Here is an 18,839-nt window from a genome sequence, read left to right as displayed (position 1 = left end):
TAGATCCGCCAGCCCCCGGGAGAACTTCTTTAAGGTTATCAGATTCTCAGGAAGGGGGAGAGACGGGAGATTTACTGAGTCAATACAGCTCGCTCGACGGCATTTCTCAGCCAGAGTGACTAGTACATTACGCTTTATAAATTAAACTGGAGTGGTAAGATAAAGGCAATGCCAATAGGTGCATAATTAGTAAACGAGCCCCATGGAATTTGGGAGTCCAACAGGAGGATCGGCGAAAATTTCTTCTTTGGTTCGAAGCAGAGTGCAAATGTCATTCATCGTGGGCTACCCAGCTCTGGCCGGATCCCGAGCTGCATCCTGGGTGTTTCCCACTCTGGCAGGAAGCAGCTCTTCAGAGGCTTCAGGAGAAAAGAGGTGGTCACCAACAGGGGCCACCAGAAATTTAACTCACGGGATCTTTGGCAGGTGCTAGGCAGGTCCGTCCCTGCTCAGCTTCCGAGATCTGACGGGATCGAGCTTGTTTGAGTGGGGAAGGCACCAAGATGGCACATTGGCATCTGCAAACACAACCCCCCAGCCTCTCCTGTGAACAGAATCAGGTGGGAGGTGACTTGAAGGGAAGACCTGAGTCCCTGGAGAAGCACAGCCAGTGAGCACAGACCACGCTGACCTGGAGGGACCAACAGAGCAAAACGTCACCACCGCCTGAACTCTGACGGCTTGGCACAACTGATTAGATTTCAGGCCATCACTAAGAGCAGATCAGGGCCACTGATGGGCAGTGAGGGCAATCTGCAGTCAAGATTTCCAAGCGATGGCTGAAAAGAAGAGGCATCCTCCGCAACCGCGGAAACCATTACCAAAAAGCCCTAAGTTGCTCTCACGGCCAAGCCGTCGTTTTATTCCTCGCCGTTTCCCCGAGTTTTAAATAAAAAGTCATGTAATGCCCTTGATGGATGAGGTTTTTCCCTCATGGAGATTGACTGTGTCTCCTCCGAGACAGAGGGGAACTCTGCGTATCACAGGAAGGTTATATTTCAGGTGTCAGGGAGCCTTCGACGAAAACAGGTTGTCGCGAAAAAGAGAGAATGATAAATCAAAAGGCATCTAACACCATGTATGAAATACCTGTAACAATAGCTTCTCATCTCTCCCCCCCACCCCCACCCCCGAGCCACTGATAGAGTATGATTTGCAATCCAAGAATGAAAGAGGCATTCCTTTCATTTGGAGCCCGGCTGGCAGACAGAGAAAGATAACAGACGAAGGAATATTCAATTTGAAGATGGCTTCAAGGAAAGCCGTCACAAGAGCCCACCAAAAGATTTATCAGTGTTGAACTACAGATTCAATAAAATCTTTGACACCTTTAGATAAGAAAAGTAATATTTTATGATTCGGGGAAGGCCAAAGGCTCCGCGGAAGAGCAGAGCCGTAGCAGATTTGACGGGGAGCTGCACACTCTGAATAAAGATCGGGTCTCAGGTAGCTCTCCCTGGAACTAAGGTCCCTTGCTGAGGACTCCTGGGAGACCTAGATTTGTGTCACCGTGGCCAGTATGGGGCGTTCAGGGACACTTCTCCGGAAAATCCTTTATATGAAGAAGCACGCATGCACACAAAAGTTCACCCCTCGAATAAAACTCGGTTGGTCCTGACAGCGCCCCTGGACTCAAACCTTGTTCTAATCTGGCGAGCCGTCTTTGATTCCCCGCTCCTCCACATGCAGCCAGCTGGGTGACTTTGGACTCACCACAGCACTGATAAAGCTGTTCTGACCGAGCAGGAACATCAGGGCTCTCTCAGCCTCACCCACCTCACAGGGGGTCTGTTGTGGGGAGAGGAAAGGGAAGGCGAATGTAAGCCGCTTTGAGACTCCTTCGGGGAGAGGAAAGCGGCATATAAGAACCAACTCTTCTTCTTCTCAAGAAAGCGGCCTCTACACACAGAGGGCGAGTGGTGTCCTCCATGGTTCTTGAGCGCCGTGAAAGTAAGATGCACTTCCGAATAGCAGTCGCTGTCCACAGACACGATATTTCGCACTCTGTTCCCTTAAAACTGGGGGGAAGCTCCGCCGATCATGGTTGCAAAGAGAGGTCTGAAACAGTCGGAGAATGTTGTAGTCCGGCCATGTGCCACTTAACGCTTCTAAAAATGGTGCTGAGGAGCTATGATCTCTTCTTTAAAAAAAACCCTGTTAATTCCAAACTTCGTGTGGCTTCTTTTTTGGAAGCAAGCATGCGGCATCCGTACGTCGCAGTAAGCAGATGGCTGAAATGTAATTGAGTTTCTCTCTGATAATGAGAACGGCACCTCTCAGGTAATATTTCAGCGAGCAAGAGCCGTTGGGGAGCCGGCTTCTCCCAGGGCCCCTTCTTTCGGAAGTTTATAGAGCATCAGACGTCTAGGGGATGCTGGATTCCAACGCCGAAGATGGCGGCTTTCGTTTATCGGGCTGGGATTTGTGGTTTCACGTCGCACTCCGATCCATCACGCCACGTCCCAGATGCAGCCGAGTGTTTCGAACAAAGCTGCTCTCCGGCGGGTCTCTTTCGGGGAATGGAGGACGAGGACGAGAGCACGACTTGCAAGAGAGAAAAATGGAAGCTCAGAACTTTCCCCCCTCTGTCGTACTTTTTGACGCTGCGCATCACGGGGATTCTCTCGGGGCGCCTGTCGCTCACGACTGGAATGTGGCAACATTCACGGTTTGGGAAGAACCGAGGAGATTTGGGGGATGGAGCTTGAATGGGGCGGGGCTAGGCGTAGAGTCTGACTTCTAGAGTGGCTGTTTTCTCTTGGCGAACTGAACACCGTAGCTTGATCTGCTGTAACCGCAGGAGGTCTCCGGCCATCACCCGGAGGCTGGCCATCTTGGTAGCACTTGATCCCGGCTTCTTCTTACACCGACTTGACTTTTATTGGCTATGAAAAATGAGATTCCTCCGTAATGGGAGGTTTAGCTCTGTGGAATGCAGCTATTTCTTTTTTTAAATAAAACAAATTCAGCATTTCTTCCCCCGGGAACAGGAGGAAGGGAACGGAGACAACCGAGATTCTCTGGAAAGAGCGAGAATCCACCAAATAGCTTCCCTTTAAAAAAAAAAAAATGTAATCCTTATTGCTCTCCAGTTATGTAAACTCAGCGTCTTTGTTTAATTAGTTTGCTGATTGCTTCTTTTCCTGTTTAATTAAACAATACTATGGGAAGGGGGGCGGGGAGAAAGGCGTTTTTGGAAGCTGCAGATGCTCAAAGGGAGGCAGGATTTCCACTACTACAGCTTATCTCCGGAATTTAGAGCAGGGGCTCATGGGAATTGTAGTCCATGGACATCTGGAGAGCCACACTTTGGCCACTCCTACCCTTAGGATCAGTTCCCCTTGGGGAAAGCGGCTGCTTCGGAGGGTGGCCTTTAGGGCGTTGTGCCTTTTTGTGGCTCCTCCTCCCTGAATCCCGCCCACCCCAAGCCCCACCCATCCCAAATTTCCCGCAGCTGGCAAACCTAAATGGAGGAGATTCTCAAAAAACCAACCCTTGCCTGTGTTATCTGCAACCCAATAGAGGGTGGGGGATTGATAAATGGATGCATGTGGGGGGAGGGAGAAAAAACGTGTTTTTATTCATAATAAAGGAAGGGGGGGATGATAAAACGAAACGTTACAGCAGCCTATACTCCTGACCCGAAGAATGGTTCAATATAAGACCCACCAGCTCCATTTCATTACTTGGCGACGGAGCTGCTTGATCGTCAGGGCCAATATTTTTAAAAATATATCTCTCCAGCAAAAGGGGGTGATGCTGACTCCTCAGTTCGATACGTTAATTGACAATAAATCCCGCGTGCCAGTAAAAAGCACTCGGTCCGTCGTCTTCAAGATGGCCATGACTTTTTATGGTGCGGAACTTTTAATTTACAGGGATGATAAAAATAGATTTACTTTCAGCCACTTATATTTGATTTAATTAGCTAATCAGCTATAAATCACATGCTATTGAAAAAGTCATTTCACAAAGATGATAGTTTGCTGCCCGGTGCTCTTAAGCACGGGAGCCTTTTGGGAAGCCAAAAACTTTAAGAAATTGAAATTCCATCTCTTTAGGGAAAAGGGAAATTTCCTCTGATCTCCATTAGCTAAGAAGGGACATATTGGCAGTGTTTCAGTATGCAAAAGGACGGGGCACCCGCCTGCTTGAAAGAAAAAAATTAGTTTTATTTAGAAGAGAAACAAAAGAGGGTTCTAATCATCTAACTGCTGGTTCATTCTCGTCTGTTCTGGAGGCAAGCAGGGAGGAAGTGAGCTCAAAGGATCAGGAAGTCTCCAGTTAAGCCAATCAGGGCAGAGGAAGAGACGATCTGAAAACATATCGGGAAGTTCTTGACCAATCTAGGCAAACCGCACATCTCCTCCGTTGCCCCCTGCGGAACATTTCCCACATTCGCTTCAATCGTGTAGACCATACTTCTTGCATACTCTAACGCATTGTGGTCAGAACAGATCACTCTGGAGAGCACAGGCACAGTAAAAAGTGAATCGTGGTCCGTGGGACAGGGAGATGATGTCATTTCCGGGTCACATGGGCAGCAACCTTGACATGCCGTTGCACATCAGATGGATTTCCCTCTTTTTTGATCAATAGCAGGATCAGTAGCAGGATGGTTGTGGGGAGGGGGTCTGGCAATTCTAATCCACAGTCTCCCCAGCCTTCCGCCCACTACCCTGCCCCATCACTTGCTGTGCCCTGGGACGTCTTCCCAGCCTCTGCACACAAATTCTCCTTTCCTTAGGGATTCCATGAATTAATGACACCCCTGTGACACCTCTCTCTTCCCTCCCAGAAATTGGACTTCTGACATTCTGTGCCATTGCAGCAGGCCAGCCAATCATCAACAGAAACTTCACCACTGCAGATGTAATATAGCACAGAGTCGGGAGAGGCGATCAATGCTGCTCGTCTTTCTTTGTTGTTTTTTGAAGAGCGTGGCGCGAATCGTAACTTTTAAACGGCGCTGTAATTAAATCAGAAAGGTGCCACGATAAAATATGTTAATTGTCCCACATTTCCGAGCAATGGCGTAGCTCCCGTGTTTGCGCGGTACCTGCCGTTCGCGAGATTTGCTGGCTCTGGCAGCGGGACTGTTTATAAGCCACATGCACGCATGTTGCGCCATTAAACTGCCTTCTGTTGAGCGTGCGTTCTGTTTCGCTCCCGACCAGCGAGTCAATTCGGTGGGAAGAGATTCTTTGCATTCTGAGACAACGCACCTCTTGACTGGACCCGTTGACTGAACCTGTTGCAGGTTTGCGCTCTGTTGGAGTGAGCAAATCAGCAAGCCTGGACATTGGGGTGCTACATCTCCCAAAGGGTGCATAGATGTTATCCCTTTGAATACGGACACTTCTCTTTGTCTTCACCTGGGAGGCGCTCTCTGACCCCCTCTTCTCTTCTTATTCACTTACATTGTGTCATATTGAAGGATAAATTTTAGAAGGATGCATTTTGAGTAAGAAGGATACGTTTTGGTCCCTTCAAAGGTTCCCAACCTCCAGATCATGGCTGGTTATCTCCTGGGATTACAGTTGATATCCAGGCAACAGAGATCTGTTCCCCTGGAAAATATGGCAGCTTGGAAGGTGGACTCTATGCCATTATGCAGCATTGAAGTCCCTCCCCTCTACAAACCCCACCCTCTTTAGGATCCACCCCCAAATCTCCAGGTGTTTCCCCAATGGGAGCTCCCAAAGCATCCTTTTCACCCCCACAGATGTCAAGTGCAACCCTGAATTCAGCCCCTCCAGGAACCCTGGCTGTAAAACTTCTGTTCCCATTGGCACGCCCAATCCCTGGCGTCAGCAGACAAGTTACTAACAAAAAAGTTTCACCTTCGCATCACTCCATCCATCGTTCCCCGCCTGCCCTGATCCCTGTTATTTCCCGGTGTTGGTTCCGATTGACCCGGTCACAAATTGGGTCAGCTGGAGCCAGCCGCAGGTTATATGACGATTCGCTTGAGAGGAGCGCCTCAAACCGCTTTCTCTGGGTCAGTCAGTGACGGGCAGGATCCAAGGAAAGCGAAAGTCAAGGGTCAGGATGTTAAAAATGCACTCGGGGGGGTCACACACGGTGGCTCGTGCGACCCTATCCGCCTTTCCAGTTTCTCAGCCAGGTTTTTTAAGACCTTCAAGAAATCCAGTGGAAATACTGCCGGTTAAGCGGCAACCTCATTTTCTGCACAAATGCCACACAAAGGGCAGCAAGACATTTTGGCGGGGGGAAGCATACAGGATGAAAATCATCTCACTGTGCATAAAACCTCAGAACTGTGGGAGGGGGGAATTGATTGGTTCCTATTCTGCAGAGACTCGTGCAGAAGGGCAACATGATTGTTGTGTATCTCTGCTGGGAAGGATTGCATGCTCCAGTTCTGACCAAAAGGGAATGTGGGGGTTGTCATGCACCTGTCAGTGATTGATGATGGGACAGTGGCAAAGCCAGAACAAGGCGTCTTGCAGAGACACACCAGAGTCCATTATCTAATTGGTTTATCTCCCAGTACACTCCCAGTTTCCTCCCAATACACTCACCGAGGAGATGGCCACAGTAAGAAAACCCAACCCCCTTTTCCCACGCTCTCCTCCGAGGCCCTGGTGGAGGAAGGCCCTCGGAAATCACACAGAGACTCAATTTGCGCGATTGCGTTGGGTGAAACTCTCGGCAGCTGGGGATCACACGCCACGGCTTTCCCTGCTTTCCAGGAGGGGGTCAGGATGTCTGCCCTTTCTTTCTTAATGCAATTTGTAAAGGATTTCTCCCCCCCCCTCTCCCCCTCCCTCGCTGCGGCTGACACATCGCCTGCTCCCGCAGAGCTAATGCTGGCTTGGTAATAATTCAGCATATCAGGAGCAGCTTTTTCCCTCCGGAGACTGACAGCCGCGACTGCCTCAAGAATGCTGGCTCAGCACACGGCGGAGGGAAGCAGGCGGTGGAGAGAGTTTTGGAATGCAAGAGACACGGCGCATGCGTCCGCAGGGCACAGGCCTTCCCAGCCGTTTCCTTCTTTGTTCCTGCCTATTTCTCGCGTCTCCATTTTCCACCTCCCGAGCTGTTTTTAATTCCCTGAGCCTTATGGGAGGGTGGTATAGGAATCCAAGTGAATCAATCAATCAATAATAAATAAATAAAACATTAGATCTTTGAGCTAGGGACTGATCCGCTCCTCTTCTGCTGCTCTGTCGAGCGTTGTGGAGGAGTTACGGCTACCTCGTGTGGGAATTCCACATGGGAGCTTCACGTTCTGAGGTCCTAACTCTCTGAATCCCAGAGCCAAGAGGCAACATGGGGAAGGCCTTGACATCTCTGCCCTGTTGTTGGCCCTAAAAAGGAACTTGTCGGCCACTGTGTTAGATGGGATGGTGGACTAATGGGATGGGATGGTGGACTATTGGCCTCTGTCTCTCTGCCCTTTTGTTGGCCCTCCGGAGGAATGGTTGGCCCCTGCGTGCAACAGAATACTGGGCTAGATGGACCCCTGGTCTGATCCAGCAGGCTTCTTCTGATGTTCTTATGATTGGCCCAAGCGTGAATTTTATTCATTATTCATTTGCTTGAATTGTTTTCATTCCACTCTATCAACGGAGCGTTAGTTACCGAAGCCATTTCCAAAAGAGACACATATGAAACGTACGGCTGCTGTTCCCGAGAGCCGCTAGAAACCTCCGACTCACAAACCCAGCGGGTGATGATCCGCTTCAGGACCTTTCCTGCCTGCCCTTTCGTGCTCTGACATCACAGAAGCTCAGCCAATCCCAGCCACGGGCTTCAAGCCCTGCCAGAAAAGCTCCTTTATTGCTTTCCGTAATGGAGATTGCATGCCTCCAAGATAATGTAGCTAAATGAGGATACAATTTGGCATTTTCAGCATGCGTTCCAGCTGTGTCAGGAGAGGAAAATGGCTATAAAGAAATCCGGAACGTCTCCAAATTCCATTGTGCGCTCGCCCGGCACCAATTTTGAGCGGGTACCAAACCAGGTGGCTGCATTTTCGGGGCCTCCCGTTTTCCCTCCCTCTTCCACCAGAGACGATCACTCCTCATTTCAGCCAACACTGGTTTTATATGCCCCATCTTTCAAAAAAAAGCAGGGGGGGAGGAAAAAAGATAGATGGTCATGAATTTGGAAGATCTCTCTGGGTCTGTCGCTGCCCAAATGTTCTGTCATTGTTGACTTATAGGCGTCAATGCTCGCTGGAGAACGAATCGCCATCTGTCCACCGAAAGGCGAGCCGCTCGCTGTTAAAAGGGAAGCGGTGACGAAGTTTACGGCTGGGAACGTCCTGCTCAGAATATCAGGACGGGCTTTTGGAAACCATTTTAGTGCCGTGCAGCCGATCTCTCTCTCCACCAAGTAGTGGGTGGCTCTTTCAGGGCTTTGTGCTCAGCCACCTGCGCAAAGATCTGACTAATCTATACATTGATGAGCGCTTTGACCCTATTCAGGGTCTCTAATGAATGGTCTGTAAAATGGAATCCTTAAACGGCGATATGATTCTGCTTGTGAAACCTGAAATCAAGAAGGGGATGGTCTAGGGATCTCACAGGATTACAAGAGATCTCCAGACTACAGAGATCAGTTCCCCGGAGAAATTGGCTTATGCTGGAGGGTGTGCTTCATGGCATTATGCCCAGCTGAAGTCCCTCCCCCCAAAATCCACCCTCCCTACACTCCGCCCCCAAATATGCAGGAATCTCTGAAGCTGCAGTTGGCACCCCAGCCTCCAAGAGGTGCAGGTGTGTTTTGATTCATTGAACTGTCCCTCTCCCAGCAGCATTCCTTCTTTACACCACTGTAAATCTACGATGGGAGCAGGAAGCCAGACCTTTTGAGTGATTTCAGTTCTGCTTGGCTTTCATCTGATTATTTGTCCCTAAGCCATGTGCCAATTCTCCCCCTTCCCTTCCCCAAAAAATGAAAAATGAAGGAAGACAATTCAAGTCACAAAGAGACAAGGGAGGTCTCTGCCCGCCCCCCTGCCCAAATGGAGGCTGCCCAGCTGCCAAACCCATAACCACTGTCTCCCACCGTGCCCGCGAGGGCTGCCAGGAGACCGGGTAGGTGGCTGCCTCCCATGTTTTAATTTTGGTGCAAAACAGATCAAGCAGAGAGCAGAAGGGGTCCTCCTTCTTCTCTAGCAAATGCCCCATGGACAGTCATGGGGCATCGTATAAATCCTTTCTTCTTCTGACCCGAGGATTGGACCTGGGGCCTTCTGTATGCCAAGCAGATGTTCTCCCACAGAGCCTTGTGTAGCCCCAAAGAACGCTCCAGGAACAACCAAATTAGACAGCCAGAACCTAGCAACCGGACCCCAGCCCGACCTGATTCCTGCCCCTGGTGTCTAGAGCCGCGGATGCATGAAAGTCACCATCTGTCTGAGGCTACCCCGCTGCAACCTTTATCAAAATGACAAAATGTCGAGCGGTTCTGGGCTCTCGGGAGGAAACAGAAAATCCTCTCTCAGCTCCCGATCCGGCGCCGGAGGGTCGAGACAGGTGAAAGGACACCTCCCGAGTCCACCATCACCGCTCCGGCCACGCCGTTCCTTGGCTCAACGTGCCGTGTCGCCCGCCGAGAGTCCATTTTTATCAAGACAAATCCCGCGTTGCTCGGAAGGATATTAATAAATTATCCGGTAATGAAAAATGTGCGGAGGACCGCACTCCCGCGTCAGGACCCCATGATTACTTTGATAGATGCGCCGGCAAGTTTCTCCTGACAAGGCAGAAATGAAAAACACAACACGCGGACCTCGGAGGGTGACCTCCGAGGGAAACACACGTTCCCGAAGTGATAGAGAAATGGGATGGGGGGGGGACGGGAGCTCCGGGGCGTTTGGTGTCAGACGGCAGACGGATGGGCTAGGCCGATCGACTGATCATGGAGCTGACTGTCAGGCAGTCAGCCGGCAAAGGGGACGTGCCGGATTGGCGGGACAGCCGACGCGAGCGGTTCTTTGGGAACCCAAATGGGCTTGATTAATTTAACTAGCAGATGGCTCTCATTCTGTGGTGAGTGTGTGTGGGTGGGAAGGACTGAATCCGGGACCGCTGGACATACAATGCTGCAATGACTTGCCTGCAGTCTCCCCCTGCCCCGAATGAAGATACAGGGGAAGCCACCTATAAAAGGAGGATGTGTTAATTAAATTACCTGTTTGGGCGTGGCTATTAGAGAATATCTAAAAAAAAAACAACTGGTTGGTGGCATCAAACTAAGAGTTGTTTTTATACCCCACTTTTATACCTCACTACCCAAAGGGGTCTCAAAGCAGCTTGCAGTCGCTTTCCCTTTCTCTCCCCACAGCAGATACCTTGTGAGGTAGGGGGGGCTGAGAGAGCTCTGACAGAACAGCACTAACAGGACTGTGACTAGCCAAGGGCACCCAGCTGGCTGCCTGTGGAGTGGGAGTGGTCAATGGAACCCAGTTCTCCAGATTAGGAATTGCTGCCCTTTGCCACTACACGCACCGTGGCTCTTGCAGTGTTTCCAGCTGAAGCCAGGAATGGACTAGAGTATTTCTGAGCTGGAGACCCAAACATGGCAGGCCTGAAAGTTGGGGACAGCCACGTACATCCTCAAACAGGTCTCAGCGGTCACATTGACAGCAAGCTAATGATTCTCTTGTCTTGACTCAGCCCCACCAGCGGGAAAAGCCTTCGGAGAGAGATTTTTTGTCATGATGGATAGATATCCGTGGCTCGGCCTGATCTCGCTCCTAAATGCCTTTTTATTGTCTTTAGTTTTGAAGGAAGCAAATGCCGTGATTAATGGTCCCCCCCCCTTTTTTTTTTCCCCTGCCTTCCTCGCAGGTCAAACAGGAAAGGTGAACAGGAGCTCTGAGCGACGGGAGGACGATTCAAAAGTTGAGAATCCACCGCGCCGTCATTCCGCAGCGGCTCATCAAAAGGTATTTCACAAGATCGGCCCTTTGCTGTGTAGCTGGCTCTTGGGTTGATAGTGTTTTATTTTTGAAAGAGATCAGGGTCGGTTGCCAAGTTAGTATGTCTGTAGCCATAGAAAAACAAGAATCTAGGAACAGCATTTGCATGAGTCCCTGCACAAAGATACAGCTGGAACCACCACCTTTACTTCCCCTCTGCCTTGAAAACCCCTTGCTGAGGTCACTATAGGGCTTGGATGGGATTCCTCCAAGGGAGGCTCTTTAGGGGACGTTGATGGCCAACCCTCTGCTTCTCCCTTGATTTGAAAGCCCCTTGCTGGGTCACCATCAGACATGGATGGGAGACCTCCAGGGAAGGCTCTGGAGAGGAAGGCCATGGCCAACCACCTCGGCTTGCCCCTTGCTGAGGTTACCCTAAGTCTTGAATGGGAGACCCCCAAGGAAGATGTCACGTTACGAGCAGACGGACAAACAGATGGCCAAGGCAGCCTCATTTCCAGTTGACCAATTAGCCAAGTAACCTCCCTCTTAAAACCGCAGGGATGCAAGACCTTTTGTCATCGGAACAGGGTCACGTTTAGAGTATAACAGAGTCAATATTTCCTTCGAGGGCAGGAAGACGAGTCGTGGGGAGAAGGGGATTTTCTGCTCACCATGGCATAATTACGTTGCACTCTAATATCCTTTGACTGCAAAGTGACAGCCAAAGGAGATTAGAGATGTTTACCGCCAATGGGAAGGCATCCAGTGGCAGCTGGCAATCTTCCTCGCTAGCTTAGGAACCAAAAGTCCGGTCCTAAATCTGTATTCTTCGTCAAGGAGGGTGTCTGTGATGAAAAGTGTGCCGCTTGCAACTGTGGTTTGGTGATAAGAGTATTACGTTCCACCCCCCCGAAGCTCCCCAAAGAAATGTACATATACATAGCATCCTTTTTCATTAAGGTCGCCGTTCTAACGTGGGAAGGGGCCGCATGCAGAAGGGTGAGGGGTCTACATTGCTTGGGTCAACAAGGGAAGGTCGATGGGGCAACCAGCTCTGTAGGGAAAATGCAAGACGGGGATGGCGAAAAGGTTCCATTTAGGAGCACCAGACGCGGCAGGAGATCTCCCAAGATCAAAAGGGATCTCTTGGCAATGGAAGGCAGCCCCCCTGGAGGAAATGGCTGCTTTGGAAGGCAGACTCTGAAACCCGTCCCTGTCCTGAGTGCAAATCTAGGGCAGCCAGACAGAGGTGGCTGCTCGATATCAGAGTTTATCAGAATGTTGTTGTTGTTGGATTTATTACCCGCCACTCCTGGACAGGCCGGCTTGTGGCAGATTACATACAAAGTTCAGAACAATAATACAATCCCCAAAGAAAACCCCATAAAATTCCAGAAAAATACAAAAACCATACGGTGGAAATAATGACCTTGAGCCGGTCAGTTTTCTCAGAGCTCTCTCCGTCCCACCTACCTCACAGGGTGTCTGTTGTGGAGAGGGGAAGCAGAGGCAGTTATAAGAGGCTTTGGGACTCCTTTAGGTAGTAAAAAGTGACGTATAAAACCCCAACTCTTCTTCTTCTTTACTGCTTTGTTATATGACTCATTCTATAATTTATGGGTTTTGTATACCGCCTTGATGGCCATACTTGCCTGCAGGAGAGGGCAAAACATCACTCATCTTGTCCTACAACTCTAAAACTGGCTCGAAACGGATTAATTTGCTCACGCGTTCCGGTCTGAAACGTCAACCCCAGCCAGCCCTAATTGGAAGGAGTCAAACATTTGTTGTGTGAAGCCTCAGCATCCTTCATGGCGTAAAATTATTATTATGCGAAGAGGCTAATTAAGCAATAAAGCAAAAAGTGTTTCGGGGAGAATACGGAGTCACGGAAAGATAAGGCCACACCGTGAAGCCTTCAGCAGTTTGTGATCTCATTTTTTTCCCCTTCTGTCTGACGCGTGCCCCCAATTTTGTTTTATTTTGCCAATAAAAAGGAGTATATAAGGACGATTTCATTTCATAGGGTTCTATAATTCCTCTGTTTAAAAAAAAAATTAGGATATATTTACGTCAGATTATCAGGGCCTAGAGTTTACTGTGCTGAGCATTTAAAGATGTACCATGCAGGCTGCGCGGAATGGAAAAGAGGGTTAATCAAAGAATTTTATCGCTCCCTTTTTAATGATCTTCATTATGTTGGAAGAAGATGTAAATTTTAATTTCACCTTATTAGCTCCGATCTTCCACCCAGAGCCTGGGTTGCTAATCAGCTGTCGTTTTTAATAGGCAGCAGATGCCGCCGATTTAGAAACCCAAATGCCCCCGGAATTGTAACTTTTATTAATTTCACTGATATATTATTTAATATAATTTAGCCACCACTGATGCCATTTAGCAATATTCAACAAAAAAAAAATACATTGGATGGTATACAGGAGAATAAATTCCCCAACACCAGGATGTATCTTTCCATTTATGCAAGTGAGAAAGCAGAAGGTGACCCGAGAACTTTCTCCAGAAATATATGATGTTTCTTGTCGCAGTCTCTACAAGCTCCTTTATGCAATTGGGAAGCTCGTCTTCCAACGCATGTATTTAATTCTGAAGACTTTGATGTTAACCCAAAATGCGCTTCCGGTGGTCGTCAATGCAACCATCAGAGAGCGTTTCCTCCGTTATCAGCAATGCAGCCATCCAAGGGAGGGTAGTTGTACCTTTGTCTTGTGCTGCAAACAATTCCTTGTAATTGGATAAAGGTGTTCTCCTCCCTCCATCAAACCTTCCTGCAACACGTAACAAAAAGGGTCTATTAGAATATTAACAAGATGATGGAAACATTCCTGTTCATTGTAAGTGGAGGAATTGCCGCCCAAGACTTGTTTCTAGAAGTCAAGCTTCCATTGCTCTTATCCTCCAAGAGGAAGGCAACTGTTCCTCGTTGCTAAATCATTGCTAAACTGTTGCAAGCTACTTCTTCTCTTCTTCCTGAGGCTAGCATGCAGCCAAAGGCAGCAGCACCTAGTGGTTAAGGGGGTCAAGTCCCAAGATGTTTCCTTTTCTGGGTTCCCAGTTACAGAGTGGAAGCTGAGCTGGCTGCCTAACACAGCAGGGGGGAAAGGTGAGTGGGAGGGATTCAGTTGCCATGTCTGTGATGCATTGAGAATTTCCCCAGTCTCTATGGTCTCTACTCTAGACATTTGAGGAATTCCTAGAGTGGCGTGCATGATGGCATTTCATTTCACCATGTCAGCAGTGCTTCTCTTCCCCATGCTCTGCCCCCAACCCCCTCCCCTTTAAAGACCACGGACCCCAGGCAGACCTCCAAAGAGTGCCAAGAACTGTTGATGGCCATCTTTGTTATGGAATCATTTCCTGTCTTCAATGTGAGGGGCACCCTCTATGGTCATGTGACACAAAATTGCCAACCCAAAGGTATCTGTAGATCTGGTATTACAATCCATCTTAAGACAACCAAGATCAGCTCCCCGCGAGAAAATGGCTGCTTTGGGGCGAGGACTCTATGGCCCTCCTGAGGCACCTTCCCCAAACCTCACCCTCCGCAGGCTCCACCCACCCCCACCCCCCGCAATCTCCAGGTATTTCCCAATCCAGAGTGACAATTTGCACTTCTAATCCTATGCAAACTTTCATTTTTCATTCCCATTTCAAAAAGGATTGTTTAAAAAAAAAAAAAAAGCTGACTCAATATGAATTCATTCTATCTGCTTGTTTCTTGTGGTACCTACAGGGCTCATTAATTTAATTACAGCTGTTTTATCTTTCACCCCCCCTCCCTTTTCTTTCTTTCTTCCTTTCTTCCCCAAGAGCCGACTTCATACCAAATGCAAAGCGATGCCAGAAGTAAACTGTTGTTCCATTATTAATGGGATTTGTAATTGTTAGTGTGAAACTCTCTTTCTTCCACCTCCAGCTAGTGAGGATGCTGCCAAAGCTGCATGCCAAATGAGTCGGCATCAGGAAACCATGGGGGGGGGGGGCATGAGAATAAAGGACATGCAGGCCTCAAGGGAGCTGCAGGACCAAGAAAGACTCCACCCCCTCTAAACCTCTGTTAGCAGAGTTTAAATATGCAACGGAGGACATGAGGACTGGCGGGAGGGAGGGAGTTCTAACCGTCTAACTCAGACATTTTCAACCAGGGTTTCTTGACAGCCCTGGAAGGGTTTCCTGAATGGGTAGGAGTTAAGTAGTTATATTTTTTTAATTTGTTAAACATTTATTGAGCGATATGACCATATATGGTCATGTCAACCCATCCCACCCCTCCCCAAATGGCCAATGATGGGCCTGAAGGGGGTGAGAGGGGGATGGGCTCTGGGTGGGTGTGTCCACAGCTAGGCTTCTGCATGATTGCACCACTTCTGGGGGTTTCTCGGAGCTGGAAGAATGTTTCAGGGATTTCTCGATGATAAAAAGGTGGAGAAAGGCTGGTCTAACTGTTGTTCTAATCCAACTATGCTAAATACACCTCTCCTCTGATGCCCCCTGTAGGATGTTCTCCATATGCAGTTGAATCATGCACACTACAGATCCTGCATATTCCAACAGGGAGAAATCCTTATTTTATTGGCTCCTCGATAGGGTCGTGACATAGCTGGTAACGTCGTTCCCGTCTCCGTTTTGTCATCACAACAGCCCTGTTAGCCAGGTCAGACTGAGAACGTGCGGCTAATTTGTCCGTTTTCCGACTTACGGAATTGTCCCCTTCTCCATTTTGTTCTCCTGACCATTGAGGTGTGTGAGATCTGTAGTGTGCGTGGCTCAGTAACTTATGAAGAATATCCTACAGGGAGCATTGGGGGGGATGTGTAGTTAGCATATTTAGATTAGGAACTTCCTGGATTTTCCCTTCCCTTCCTCTCCCCATAGCAGGTACCTTGTGAGGTAGGTAGGTGGGGCTGTGGAAGTTCAGAGAGATCTGTGACTAACTGAAGGTCATGCAGTAGGCTTCATATGGAGGAGCAGGGAATCCAAGTCCACCGCTCTTAACCACTACAACACGCTGGCTGTCTCAAAAAGGAGGATTAATTCGTCTTTATACAGGGAAGGCTTTCTAGCTTCCGAATTCACTCTGGTTCTCAGAATCTTTCAACCCGTAAGCCAAAAAAACGGGGGGGAGCCGAGCCTGCCAAGGATCCCCAGAAACCGTAAAAAAATTAATATAAAGAATCTCTTTTTCTAACATTATTAAGACGGAACTAACTGGACTTGTGCACTCCCTTTGTGCAATATCGGGGGAAGATGGATTGCATCTCAATTAAGGACTTGTTTTCAATAGCTTATCATAATGAAAAATATCGCGGCCCAGGATATCATAGGGCGGATAATCCCCATTTCCTGTATGAATGTTCGGCAATGAATAAACTATTTAATCACATCGTGATAACCCTCCAAGAGGCTTGCGTTGGCCTATCAGGTTGCAATTTGTCATTTTCCACGTCCGTTCATTTCTAATTTTTCATCATTTACATGATGCGAATATTATGGCTGTGGAGACCTCGAGCCTTTTATTAACATCTGCATCTCGGCCCAATGGCGAGTGCTTGGTCCTTCAACGTCTGCAAGTAAAAATCTGGACACAAGGGGACAAAGTCTTTGAGCATACTAACTATGGTCCTTGAATTGAAAGGAAGGTGGCTTTGAAGCAAGGTGTGGCCTGCTCAGACTGAGTAGGGCCAGTGCATGATTCTCATACATTCCCATACAACCCAGTGAGGAATGACAACTGGTAGTCCAGAGGACCCATACCGCCTTCTGGGCTACCTTTCCCGGCTGGAACTGGAAGACCCTGTCTTATGGACCCTACTAGAGGGCAAATTTCAAGAGGTGGGACTGCTACTCAGACCCCTATGGGGTTCCCATAAGGCTCCATCTGTCGGGATATGATTGAACATAATATGAGGAATGTCCTGCAGGAGGCATCGGAGGAGATGGGCATTAAGTGTATTCAAATGAGGAACTTCCTGGTAAACGTCCACCCAGCAGTCTTCGTAGTGGACTTGCTAATGAACTCCACCCCGATATAGGAAACACACTTCCCAATGGAATTGCTAATGAACTCAGCATTTAAACAGCAGTTCTGCCCAACTGCCTAAGCCTGTTCATAGCCTATTAGCCATCTTCCGTACTTTACATGCCAAGTCAAACCCTGTGGATTTCTTGTTGGCGTTTATCAGGTTATAGGGTGGAATGGATTGCATCCGTGTGTGATTGGCTGGGTAGCAATCTTGGTCGTGGCACCAAATTTCCAGGTAGACATCAGCAGGTGAAGATTTTTTTTTTAATTCCTCTGGCGATTCTTCCTTCTTGCCCTACATTTCAATTCTTGTCCTTTATGTTTTCATTGGAGAGCATGGTACACAGTTAAACCCATGCAGAGAAAATAATACACAAGCAAGGCCCAGGGGTGTGCTGGATTTGGAACCTGGGGGGGACCTAGAATCAGCCCTTGGACCATGTATGGGATCCAAAACCACTTTACGTTTGAGGAGGAGCTTGGAGGTTGATCTTCCAGCGGGGATCTTGTCCTCCCTCACGTCCCCGTCCCAGATAAAATATATCAGCCTGAAAGCTTAGCAATGTAAAATCATGGCCTAATTATTTGATCATTCTTTTGGCTATTTATCGTCCCGGCTCTAATAATGAGGAACTCATTCAGTTTTAATGGAGGTGTCATAAGAGCTTCGATAAGATTTTCTGCGCAATTTATCATTCAAATAATTAACGTTCCATTATTAGGGGGGGGAGTGATTCCTTCTAATGTTTAGAGCAGCTATAAAAACTGGAGGGGTGTATTTATTAAGTGCTTGAGCGGAGGCCTTACCTTTAGAGGTGAGCTGGAGTTACAGCCAAGGACACCCCTTTTCACAATGGCTTTCCTATCATAGCTGAGTTGCAGGGCGGGACATCTGGTGGCCACCCAATACCCAGATGCCTTCTTCGTTCCTCCTTGGTAGATGGTACGGTCCCCATGCATGACCTTGTGCTTTTCAATGGAGGAGTTGAACCGAGGGCATTTGACATTCCAAGCAGATGCTCCACCACTGAGCTAAGGCCCTTCCTGCTGTTTCAACCCGGGGGTGGGGGGGGGGACACATTTCAATTTCCGTTCCCCCTCATGCAAATTAAATTGCTATTTGTGCATCTTTTGTTGTCGTTGCCGTCGTCTCTTTGCATATCCTATAACGTGTACGTATTTCTTAAAGGTAAATAAACCCAGCATGATGCGCATATTATACTGATAAAGGATACCTTAGGGGTATAAATGGTACGCATCGTCTCCGAACACGGAGCATAGATAATGCAAACAAACACGCAGAACCCACAGCGGAGATCCAGAATCAGTGACAAAAACATAAACTCGAAGGACAAAGGGAACATTTGTGCTCCTGCCTCCGAGAATCAGCTCTATCAGCTAAGAGGTGCTGCTCACATTTGCATAAGTTTTCCATCGCTGCGAATTTTATTTCATTTTTTTTTTTAGGGCAAAGCTCATTCCGCCTTGTCTATGAAGCTCGCGGTGGATCATTGACGAGAAACTGGAAATAATGCACGTGCTATTTATAGCCAAGCAGATCTTCCCTTTTCACTAAAAGGGGCCTATTGAATGGCTGGTGGTCATTGATACATGCCTGAGATTGAACAGAAACCACTTCCAAGACTTTCTCGATCTGGGAGAAGCGCCTTTCCTTTTGCGCAAGCCGGTGCGATTTTCAAAAACTTAGCGGGCTGCATTGCAGATTCCCCGCCGAACGTGTCCAAAACCCCTCTAACTCCGTCTGCCAGGTTAGTAATGGGACCCCTCGAACCGTTATAGCATAACAATAACCACCGCCCGCATCAATATTGCACGAGGAATCTATTGTTACTTATTTATCATTTATGACCCCCGCACTGAAAGCATTCCCGAATATTT

The 18,839-nt window shown here is 48.4% G+C and overlaps 1 long non-coding RNA gene across 1 annotated transcript in view; it reads left to right on the top strand.

The window, feature by feature from the left end:
- The window catches only part of LOC143827191 (uncharacterized), a 139,247-nt gene that overhangs the window by 30,537 nt on the left and 89,871 nt on the right, over nt 1–18,839 (top strand). The window contains exon 3 of the long non-coding RNA XR_013227210.1: nt 10,827–10,924. This is a non-coding gene — a long non-coding RNA (uncharacterized LOC143827191). The remainder of the gene's footprint in view (nt 1–10,826; nt 10,925–18,839) is intronic.

The sequence above is a fragment of the Paroedura picta genome, chromosome 17, assembly GCF_049243985.1.
Source record: "Paroedura picta isolate Pp20150507F chromosome 17, Ppicta_v3.0, whole genome shotgun sequence".
Taxonomy (NCBI): Eukaryota; Metazoa; Chordata; class Lepidosauria; order Squamata; family Gekkonidae; genus Paroedura; species Paroedura picta.
This window is presented reverse-complemented; position numbering and strand designations above follow the sequence as displayed.